Source organism: Nerophis lumbriciformis, linkage group LG05, assembly GCF_033978685.3.
Source record: "Nerophis lumbriciformis linkage group LG05, RoL_Nlum_v2.1, whole genome shotgun sequence".
Classification (NCBI taxonomy): Eukaryota; Metazoa; Chordata; class Actinopteri; order Syngnathiformes; family Syngnathidae; genus Nerophis; species Nerophis lumbriciformis.
Genome location: NC_084552.2, coordinates 7,638,963 through 7,652,500, shown reverse-complemented (window position 1 = coordinate 7,652,500; position 13,538 = coordinate 7,638,963).

Here is a 13,538-nt window from a genome sequence, read left to right as displayed (position 1 = left end):
CTGGGATAGACTGACCATACGTCCTCTTTTCACTGGACATGTCCTCTTTTGCGGAGCTGTCAGGGCGGAGTTTCTTAAATGCCTCAAATGTCCGGCATTTTGAGTTTGGGTTGCATGTATTTTCAATGTACGTTCAGGGTTAAGAAGGGGTTAAAAACAAAACAAACAGCAGCATTGGTGAGGGAGGGGCAGAGACAGAGAGAGAGAGAGAGAGAGAGTTATGATAAACGCGCATGCGTCGCCAGGCTCTGCTTTTTATCCATAAATTTATCACATTTCATTTTTTATTATCTATAGCAGGGGTGTCAAAAGTGTGCCATTTGCGGCCCACAGCTAATGTTTTAAAGGCCCACGGCACATTCTAAAAATACTATTAAAATAAACAAAATCATAACAAAAGTGAAATAAAAAAGCTTAAAGGTTAAATGTAATTTAGAAAAAGTTGCAATGTTGACTAATAAAACAAAGCTGTTTTTTTTTCTTTCAAACTGTCATTGCTCAAAACATAATATTGAATCAAAATCAATGTTATTATGAATTATTGACCTATCCAAGGTTCCCATTACTTCACATCAAATATTACACTAAGACAAATATTTTTGGTGGAAGATTTTGCAAATTTGGTAAATAAATAACCCCAAAATATATATTTTGTTGTTTTCTTACTGTACCGAAAATGAACCGAACCGTGACCTCTAAACCGAGGTACGTACCGAACCCAAATTTCTGTGTAGCGTTACACCGCTACTAATCAGTAGCATGTCAATAGCCAAGCCAATGTATGTTAGCATCAAGCTAGCACATTTTTGGAAAAGTGTAGCCTTACTTAAGCCTGTTTTAAAATGTGCATCTTGTGAAGTTGTGGGTCTGCACACGGTGGTAAAAGCCAGAAGTTCCATGCCGACAGTGGATTGGACAAGTTTGGGAGTTGATAGTTTGTTTTCTTAGTTTTGTGGCCATAAATCGACTGTAAGGACATGAACTGTTATGTCATTAAAAATGCAAATGTAATGTGTATCTCCCAACACTTACAAGTGATCAGCAAAGATGATGTCACAAACGTGCATGGTTGCAGGCGGCATGACCCCAGGTTGCGGAGACGGCAGGCGATGTGCAGGATGTATCAGAAAGGTCATTGAATGAAGTAGCAGTCAGAATAAATGAGTGCAGGCAAGGTGAGGCATGAACATAAAACAATCAACTAGCCTTGATGGGCTATCAGGTGAGGAGAATAGCACTCAAAGGCAAGGGCTCGCCAAATACTCTCCACAGTGAAGCATGTTTAATATCAACTGTGGGATTTATGACCATTAGGAAGGTTTGTCCTCCTACATAAACCAGATTAAAACTAAAAAAACATTTTTTCCCTCGTCTTTTTCCATTTTCATACATTTTTGAGAAAGCTCCATGGAGCCACTAGGGCGGCGCTCAGGAGCCGCATGGAGAAACTTGAAGCATGTGACTTCATCCTGTCGGTGACCGCAAACCCCCGCCAACTTTCTCACCCCAGACCGACCTTTGACCCGTGCTGAGCCACATTAACTCGTTGACCAAAGGCTCCAATTTCTGGCTTTTTGTCATTCTCAGCATGTGTGTTAGTCCATGCATCCATCATGTGTGTGTTTGTGGCCCCTGTTGACTTCACACCAACATCTTCTTCTGTGCTACAATGCAACATCCTGCATCCTTCAACACATCACCAAAACACACACACACACACACACACACACACACACACACACACACACACTACAAAAGCAGTCCAATGTGCAGTCTTGTTGTCATTACTTAGACTTAGACTTCCTTTTTATTGTCATTGAAATTTGAACAGATATACACGAGTATATATCAATCAATCAATCAATCAATCTTTATTTATATAGCCCTAAATCACAAGTGTCTCAAAGGGCTGCACAAGCCACAACGACATCCTCGGTACAAAGCCCACATACGGGCAAGGAAAAACTCACCCCAGTGGGACGTCGATGTGAATGACTATGAGAAACCTTGGAGAGGACCGCATATGTGGGTAACCCCCCCCCTCTAGGGGAGACCGAAAGCAATGGATGTCGAGTGGGTCTGACATAATATTGTGAGAGTCCAGTCCATAGTGGATCCAACATAATAGTAAGAGTCCAGTCCATAGTGGGGCCAGCAGGACACCATCCCGAGCGGAGACGTATACATACTATATACACATATATGTATACATACACACATATACACAAGTGTGTATGTGTGTGTATACACATACACACTGTATATAACCAAATACATATATATATATATATATATATCCATGGAGCTTTCTCAAAAATGTATGAAAATGGAAAAAGACGAGGGAAAAAATGTTTTTTTTAGTTTTAATCTGGTTTGTGTAGGAGGACAAACCTTCCTAATGGTCATAAATCCCACAGTTGTCATCTAGCAAAGCTGAATTTGACCAAGCAACCCCCCCCCGTACCAAAAAGCCCTTGATGAAAGCGGATACAATTTCACCCTCACCTATGAACCCACGCCAGGAAACCAGCCAAAAAAGAACAGAAAACGAAACGACATCATCTGGTACAACCCCCCCATACAGCAAAAACGTCTCAACGAACATTGGACACAAATTCCTCAATCTGATTGACAAACACTTTCCCAAAGACAACACCCTAAGAAAAGTATTCAACAAGGACAACATTAAATTGAGCTACAGCTGCATGAACAATATACGACAAATCATCTCAAACCACAACAAAACAATTGCAAATGAGCCGTCGACCCCCAGACAGAGCGACTCCAATACCAACAAAGGATGTAACTGTCGAAAGAAACCTGATTGCCCCCTCAACGGGGGGTGCTTACAAACATCAGTTGTCTACCAATCTAAGGTAATACGCAAGGACATTAACACATCCGACACATATGTAGGATTAACCGAGGGAGAATTCAAAACCAGATGGAACAATCACAAGGCTTCTTTCAGGAACAAAAACCTGCGAAATACCACAGAACTCAGCAAACACATTTGGGACCTCAAAGACAATAATGTTGAATATTCAATAACATGGCAAATTCTTGCATCCGGCACACCTTACAATAGTGGTAATAAAAGATGCAACCTATGCTTGAAAAAGAAACTGTTTATTATTTACCGTCCAGACCTGTCATCCCTCAACAAGCGCAGCGAAATTGTAACAACATGCCGCCACAGACGGAAACACCTCCTAGGTAACACATGAGCCAATCACCACGCCCCTAGGCCAGCCTGTACCCACCCACTCTGTGCCCTATATAAACCATGGTATGCGAATGCTCCCATTAAAATCTCCTGATGATTGAGGGTACCCCCCCTCATGAAACAGGCCTGTAGAGATGAAATAGTCTTGTGATTTTTTTCCCACACATACATATATATATATATATATATACAGTATATACACAGTGTATAAATGTGCACATTTTGCTGATTCCAAATGCAATTTGAAGTGTCATCCATTAATTGTTCTCCTATTGAGAGCATATATTAAGACAAAGAGTGCAAATGGACATGAAGGTAATCTAGTGAGTGACTGTAAGAGTAGCCAGTAAGTAGCGTGTCAGACAGAGAAAATGATGTTATTTTTAATCTCCCTGGAGAGACGTATTGGATGAGAAGAGATGTTGTATCTGCATCATAATGACAACGGCATGTTCAACTCTGACACCATCTGTGTTCACTGATCAACTTCCTTTTGTTGGATGCATGGCAGACATCACACACACAAATACAAGACATTCTTTTCCTACACTCCACCATCTTCCGACAATCTTCAATACTGGCAAACACGCTCAAGAAAAATACTCAAATACTGCAACTTTCTCCACAGCAATCAATCCATCAAACTACAGGAGCATGATTAACATCCTCAAAATGCATAATCAACATCATAATGTATGATAAATATCATGTATAACAAACATCATAATGTAGAATAAACAACAATCATAATTCATAGTAAACATCATAGTGCATAATAAACATCATAGTGCATAATAATCCTCATAGTGCATAATAAACATCATGTATAATAAACATCATACTGCATAATAAACATTGTAGTGCATAATAAACACCATAGTGCAGAATAAACACCATAGTGCATAATAAATATCATAGTGCATAATAAACACCATATTGCATAATAAACATTGTAGTGCATAATAAACACCATAGTGCATAATAAACATCATAGTGCATAATAAACATCATAATGCATAATAAACATCATAGTGCATAATACACATCATAGTGCATAATAAACACCATAGTGCATAATAAACACCATACTGCATAATAAATGTTGTAGTGCATAATAAACATCATAGTGCATAATAAACACCATAGTGCATAATAAACATCATAGTGCATAATAAACATCATAGTGCATAATAAACATCATAATTCATAATAAACATCATAGTGCATAATAAACACCAGTGCATAATAAACATCATAATGCATAATAAACATCATAGTGCATAATAAACATAGTGCATAATAAACATCATAATGCATAATAAACAAAAAGTATGTTACTTCAAAACTACTCTATTTATTCAAAACGTTACTTCAATAAATGTTACCACACACCTCTCGAATCATGTTTGGGAGTTTCTGAATGAAACAACTGAACTGTTCTGTGGGCCACATTTTCATGATGTTGTTCTTATTTGCTAAACAACGTCACAAAACCTGCTGCTTTTTTTCCCTTCAGCACATTGCTAATGTGCTCATAAATGAAAACATGAGCAAGATGTTTATACTCTTGTCAGGATCCTGGAAATCACATCTAACCAAAAACTTCCCTTGTGTTGCACTTTTCATGCACGGGCAACACACACACACACACACACACACACACACACACACACACACACACACACACACACACACACACACACACACACACACACACACACACACACACACACACAGAGAGAGAGGAATTTTACTTCCAACTAGAGAAAACATGTTGAAGTAAATTGTAAATGAATTTACACACACACACACACACACACACACATACACAGGAATTTTACTTCCAACTAGAGAAAACATGTTGAAGTAAATTGTAAATGAATTTTTTGTTTTACGCACACACACACACACACACACACACACACACACACACACACACACAACATACACACACACACAACCGCCACCACTCGTGACAGAAACAAGACATGTCATGGCGTGGCGTCTAGTATGAAGTCATAATACGATAAGCAATAATAGTAATAAATAGAATAAAATGTTAGGAAATAGCCTGTGGAGCAAAAGCATGTACAGGATATACAAACCCCGTTTCCATATGAGTTGGGAAATTGTGTTGGATGTAAATATAAACGGAATGCAATGATTTGAAAATTATTTTCAAGCCATATTCAGTTGAATATGCTACAAAGACAACATATTTGATGTTCAAACTCATAAACTTTTCTTTTTTTTTCGCAAATAATAATTAACTTAGAATTTCATGGCTGCAACACGTGACAAAGTAGTTGGGAAAGGGCATGTTCACCACTGTGTTACATGGCCTTTCCTTTTAACAACACACAGTAAAGGTTTGGGAACTGAGGAGACACATTTTTGAAGCTTCTCAGGTGGAATTCTTTCCCATTCTTGCTTGATGTACAGCTTAAGTTGTTCAACAGTCCGGGGGTCTCCATTGTGCTATTTTAGGCTTCATAATGCACCACACATTTTCAATGGGAGACAGGTCTGGACTACAGGCAGGCCAGTCTAGTACCCGCACTCTTTTACTATGAAGCCACGTTGATGTAACACGTGGCTTGGCATTGTCTTGCTGAAATAAGCAGGGGCGTCCATGGTAACGTTGCTTGGATGGCAACATATGTTGTTCCAAAAGCTGTATGTACCTTTCAGCATTAATGGCACCTTCACAGATGTGTAAGTTACCCATGTCTTGGGCACTAATACACCCCCATACCATCACAGATGCTGGCTTCTACACTTTGTGCCTATAACAATCCGGATGGTTCTTTTCCTCTTTGGTCCGGAGGACACGACGTCCACCGTTTCCAAAAACAATTTGAAATGTGGACTCGTCAGACCACAGAACACTTTTCCACTTTGTATCAGTCCATCTTAGATGAGCTCGAGCCCAGCTAAGCTGGCGGCGTTTCTGGGTGTTGTTGATAAATGGCTTTTGCTTTGCATAGGAGAGTTTTAACTTGCACTTACGGATGTAGCGACAAACTGTTGTTACTGACAGTGGTTTTCTGAAGAAGTGTTCCTGAGCCCATATGGTGATATCCTTTACACACTGATGTCGCTTGTTGATGCAGTACAGCCTGAGGGATGGAAGGTCACGGGCTTAGCTGCTTACGTGCAGTGATTTCTCCAGATTCTCTGAACCCTTTGATGATTTTACGGAGCGTAGATGGTGAAATCCCTAAATTCCTTGCAATAGTTGGTTGAGAAAGGTTTTTCTTAAACTGTTCAACAATTTGCTCACGCATTTGTTGACAAAGTGGTGACCCTCGCCCCATCCTTGTTTGTGAATGACTGAGCATTTCATGGAATCTACTTTTATACCCAATCATGGCACAAGACATGGGTAACTTACACATCTGTGAAGGCACCATTAATGCTGAAAGGTACATACAGGTTTTGGAGCAACATATGTTGCCATCCAAGCAACGTTACCATGGACGCCCCTGCTTATTTCAGCAAGACAATGCCAAGCCACGTGTTACATCAACTTGGCTTCATAGTAAAAGAGTGCGGGTACTAGACTGGCCTGCCTGTAGTCCAGACCTGTCTCCCATTGAAAATGTGTGGTGCATTATGAAGCCTAAAATAGCACAACGGAGACCCCCGGACTGTTGAACAACTTAAGCTGTACATCAAGCAAGAATGGGAAAGAATTCCACCTGAGAAGCTTCAAAAATGTGTCTCCTCAGTTCCCAAACGTTTGCTGAGTGTTGTTAAAAGGAAAGGCCATGTAACACAGTGGTGAACATGCCCTTTCCCAACTACTTTGGCACGTGTTGCAGCCATGAAATTCTAAGTTAATTATTATTTGCAAAAAAAAATAAAGTTTATGAGTTTGAACATCAAATATGTTGTCTTTGTAGCATATTCAATTGAATATGGGTTGAAAAGGATTTGCAAATCATTGTATTCCGTTTATATTTACAATTTCCCAACTCATATGGAAACGGGGTTTGTAAGTCCAGTCGTGGTGTGTGAGTGCACACCTGCCAGCTGCTAGACATGTGATGACATCATACGTGTGGGTGGGCTCATGTGGAGAGTGGACACGCAGGGTGGGTCAGGGGGGTCACTCATCATCCCACTGCTGTCGTCAGGCTTGATGCTGGCGTCCTAATCCCACAGGAAGTAGCTCTGTTCATCAGCGCTCATCACCACTGCACGCAAGGGATTACACGCCCGCCTGGCCACCTCTTCTTTAGCAAACATGTTTGCTGCATGTTGTCTTTTTACATTTGCCTGTGCAGACATCTTCTCATTACAATGCTCACTTGTGTCTGAGGCGCCTGTCTGATGCATTGTGGGAAAAATAACAAGAAGATAACAAAGTGAACACAGGAAGCAGATCTTTCTGAGAGATGAGCACATTATTTCTCTTGTCTTTAACGTAAACAATCTAATTGTGCACTGACTATACTTGACGTCTTTGTTAGTGCACTGACTCTACTTGACGTCTTTGTTAGTGCACTGACTCTACTTGACGTCTTCGTTAGTGCACCGACTCTACTTGACGTGTTCATTCGTGCACCGACTCTATTTGACGTCTTCGTTAGTGCACCAACTCTACTTGACGTCTTCATTAGTGCACTGACTCTACTTGACGTCTTCATTCGTGCACTGATTCTACTTGACGTCTTAATTAGTGCACTGACTCTACTTGACGTCTTCATTAGTGCACGACTCTACTTGATGTCTTCATTAGTGCACTGACTATACTTGACGTCTTCATTAGTGCACTGACTCTACTTGACGTCTTCGTTAGTGCACCGACTCTACTTGACGTCTTCATTCGTGCACTGATTCTACTTGACGTCTTCATTAGTGCACTGACTCTACTTGACGTCTTCATTAGTGCACTGACTCTACTTGACGTCTTAATTAGTGCACTGACTATACTTGACGTCTTCATTAGTGCACTGACTCTACTTGACGTCTTAATTAGTGCACTGACTATACTTGACGTCTTCATTAGTGCACTGACTATACTTGACGTCTTCATTAGTGCACTGACTATACTTGACGTCTTCATTAGTGCACCAACTCTACTTGACGTCTTCATTCGTGCACTGATTCTACTTGACGTCTTCATTAGTGCACTGATTCTACTTGACGTCTTCATTAGTGCACTGACTCTACTTGACGTCTTCATTAGTGCACTGACTCTACTTGACGTCTTAATTAGTGCACTGACTATACTTGACGTCTTCATTAGTGCACTGACTCTACTTGACGTCTTCATTCGTGCACTGATTCTACTTGACGTCTTCATTAGTGCACTGACTCTACTTGACGTCTTCATTAGTGCACTGACTCTACTTGACGTCTTAATTAGTGCACTGACTATACTTGACGTCTTCATTAGTGCACTGACTATACTTGACGTCTTCATTAGTGCACTGACTCTACTTGACGTCTTCATTAGTGCACTGACTCTACTTGACGTCTTAATTAGTGCACTGACTATACTTGACGTCTTCATTAGTGCACTGACTATACTTGACGTCTTCATTAGTGCACTGACTATACTTGACGTCTTCATTAGTGCACTGACTCTACTTGACGTCTTCGTTAGTGCATATATATATATATATATATATATATATATATATATATACAAGTGTATATGTGTGTATGTATATATGTATGTACAGTATATATGTGTATATATAAAATATATTTATATATGTATGTAAATATATATATGTATGTATGTATATATATATGTATATATATATATATATATATATATATATATATATATATATACATACCTATATACCTATATGTGTACATGTTGTATTAATATAATGGATATATAATTAATCATTACTAAAATTGTATATTAAGAGTATGTGAAAGTTTGACTCCTACATTGTTTATTTCCCTGACAACCTCCTTAAAGTTGTGTAATTAATCATAAATATCGAGCAGCTAAGATGCACCACACATGAATAAGTGTGGAGAGTGTTTTGCATTTTTCCCATCATGCTTTGTAATGGCTGTAATTCTGAATATTTTTTTATGGTTCATGTACGTTTTTTTTTTTAATAATATCCACAAATTGTGTTATCTTGTGTTATGTGTGACTATGACTGTTGGCATATCGTGTTGGTTTGATTTTATTTATTAACTTTTTGCACCATGACTAGGGAAGGTTGTTTGCATTGGGCCATACAACTAAATGTTGTGCTTGGTTCCATTCAGAGTTGATTGATAGTTATAGACCTGAACTAGTCTCATTGGCCACATGTTAGCAACAATGCAGCACCTGGTGCGTTGACTTTTAAAAGGAATTGACTGCGGCCAGATTCCTTAATGAAGTCATTAAGGCAAATTGAAGATGTGGATGGACACTCCTGCTCTCTGCAATGTTGACATTTTTAATGCCAACAAAGAAATAACTCAGAAAACGCTCTAAAATAAGTAAGGTAAGACTCCAGTTTTCAAAAAATGCACTAGCTTGATGCTAACATACATTGGCTTTGCTATTGACATGCTACTGATTAGCATAAGCAATTTTACATGGCGATTTCAACACCTCCAAATGTTTTTATGAACTAAGATGCACATTAAAATCAAACAGCTGGTGCATAATAAGCACAATAGTTATAGTATTAACACTTTTTAGGGCACAACAAAACATAAACTGTACACTACTGCCATACTTACTTGATCCAACTATTACCTTGTCTTACCATTGCTACATGTTTTTGTGTATTTGGGATCTGCATAAGTCCCGAAGATGTGAAATGAAACCATGGAGGTGTGGATTCATCATGAAAATTCTTTATATGTATAACTGTGTATGTATATATATATATATATATATATATATATGTGTGTGTGTGTATATTTATGTATATAATTATGTATATATGTACATTATGTATATGTATAACATTTCAATAAGTATATACTGTATATATTCATGTGTGTAGATATATAAATATATGTTTGTGTATATATGTATATAAATGTGTGTATGTATGTATATACATATATATATATATATATATATAAAATCATATATTTAATATCAATAACATATACATTTTATTTATATATAGTATCACAATATTTTCATGAACATATACACAATATATATACTATTTTCATGAACATATACACAATATATATATATACTATTATCATGAACATATACACAATATATATATATATATATATATATATATATATATATATATATATATATATATATATATATATATATATATATATATATATATAATATTATCATGAACCTATACACAATATATCTCCATCCATCCATCCATTTTCTACCGCTTATTCCCTTCGGGGTCGCAGGGAGCGCTGGAACCTATCTCAGCTACAATCGGGCGGAAGGCGGGGTACACCCTGGACAAGTCGCCACCTCATCATATAATATTATCATGAACATATACATAATATATATATATATATATATATATATATATATATAATATTTTCATGAACATATAGATAATATATATATATATAATATTTTCATGAACATATACATACTATATATATATAATATTATCATGAACATATACACAATATATATATATAATATCATGAACATATACACAATATATATATATATAATATTATCATGAACATATACACAATATATATATATATAATATCATGAACATATACATAATATATATATATATATATATAAAATATCATGAACATATACATAATATATATATATACATAATATGAACATATACACAATATATATATATAATATTATCATGAACATATATATAATAAATAAATGATAAATGGGTTGTACTTGTATAGCGCTTTTCTACCTTCAAGGTACTCAAAGCGCTTTGACACTACTTCCACATTTACCCATTCACACACACATTCACACACTGATGGAGGGAGCTGCCATGCAAGGCGCTAACCAGCACCCATCAGGAGCAAGGGTGAAGTGTCTTGCTCAGGACACAACGGACATGACGAGGTTGGTACTAGGTGGGGATTGAACCAGGGACCCTCGGGTTGCGCACAGCCACTCTCCCACTGCGCCACGCCGTCCATATAATATTATCATGAACATATACACAATATATATATATATATAATATTATCATGAACATATATATAATATTATCATGAACATATACACAATATATATATATATATAATATTATCATGCTGAGATAGGCTCCAGCGCCCCCCGCCACCCCAAAAGGGAATAAGCGGTAGAAAATGGATGGATGGATGAACATATACATAATATATATATATATATAATATTATCATGAACATATACACAATGTATATATATATATATATATATATATATATATATATATATATATATATATAATATCATGAACATATACACAATATATATATATATAATATTATCATGAACATATATACAATATATATATAATATTATCATGAACATATACATAATATATATATATATATATATCTCCTCTCTGAGCTGCCACCTTACCGTGGTAGAGGAGTTTGCGTGTCCCAATGATCCTAGGAGCTATGTTGTCCGGGGGCTTCCATGCCCCCTGGTAGGGTCTCCCAAGACAAACAGGTCCTAGGTGAGGGATCGGACAAAGAGCAGCTCGAAGACTTCTATGGAAATGCAAGAACCGAGACTCAGATTTCCCTCGCCCGGACGCGGGTCACCGGGGCCCCCCTCCGGAGCCAGGCCCGGAGTTGGGGCACGATGGCGAGCGCCTGGTGGCCGGGCCTGTCCCCATGGGGCCCGGCCGGGCACAGCCCGAAGAGGCAACGTGGGTCCCCCCTCCAATGGGCTCACCACCCATAGCAGGGGCCATAGAGGTCGGGTGCAATGTGAGCTGGGCGGCAGCCGAAGGCAGGGCACTTGGCGGTCCGATCCTCGGCTACAGAAGCTAGCTCTTGGGACGTGGAACGTCACCTCGCTGGGGGGGAAGGAGCCTGAACTAGTGCGAGAGGTAGAGAAGTTCCGGTTGGATATAGTCGGACTCACCTCAACGCACAGCAAGGGCTCCGGAACCAGTTCTCTCGAGAGGGGCTGGACTCTCTTCCACTCTGGCGTTGCCAGCAGTGAGAGGCGACGGGCTGGGGTGGCAATTCTTGTTTACCCCCGGCTCAGAGCCTGCACGTTGGAGTTCAGCCCGGTGGACGAGAGGGTAGCTTCCCTCCGCCTTCGGGTGGGGGGACGGGTCCTGACTGTTGTTTGCGCTTACGCGCCAAAGAGCAGCTCAGAGTACCCACCCTTTTTGGATTCACTCGAGGGAGTACTTGAGGGTGCTCCCCCGGGTGATTCCCTCGTTCTACTGGGGGACTTCAACGCTCATATTGGCAACGACAGTGAAACCTGGAGAGGCGTGATTGGGAAGAATGGCCGCCCGGATCTGAACCCGAGTGGTGTTTTGTTATTGGACTTTTGTGCCCGTCACGGATTGTCCATAACGAACACCATGTTCAAACATAAGGGTGTCCATATGTGCACTTGGCACCAGGACACCCTAGGCCGCAGTTCTATGATCGACTTTGTAGTTGTGTCATCGGATTTGCGGCCTCATGTTTTGGACACTCGGGTGAAGAGAGGGGCGGAGCTTTCTACCGATCACCACTTGGTGGTGAGTTGGCTGCGATGGTGGGGGAGGATGCCGGACAGACCTGGCAGGCCCAAACGCATTGTGAGGGTTTGCTGGGAACGTCTGGCAGAGTCTCCTGTCAGAGAGAGTTTCAATTCCCACCTCCGGAAGAACTTTGAACATGTCACGAGGCAGGTGCTGGACATTGAGTCCGAGTGGACCATGTTCCGCACCTCTATTGTCGAGGCGGCTGATTGGAGCTGTGGCCGCAAGGTAGTTGGTGCCTGTCGTGGCGGTAATCCTAGAACCCGTTGGTGGACACCGGCGGTGAGGGATGCCGTCAAGCTGAAGAAGGAGTCCTATCGGGTTCTTTTGGCTCATGGGACTCCTGAGGCAGCGGACAGGTACCGACAGGCCAAGCGGTGTGCGGCTTCAGCGGTCGCGGAGGCAAAAACTCGGACATGGGAGGAGTTCGGGGAAGCCATGGAAAACGACTTCCGGACGGCTTCGAAGCGATTCTGGACCACCATCCGCCGCCTCAGGAAGGGGAAGCAGTGCACTACCAACACCGTGTATGGTACGGATGGTGTTCTGCTGACCTCGACTGCGGAAGTTGTGGATCGGTGGAGGGAATACTTCGAAGACCTCCTCAATCCCACCAACACGTCTTCCTATGAGGAAGCAGTGCCTGGGGAATC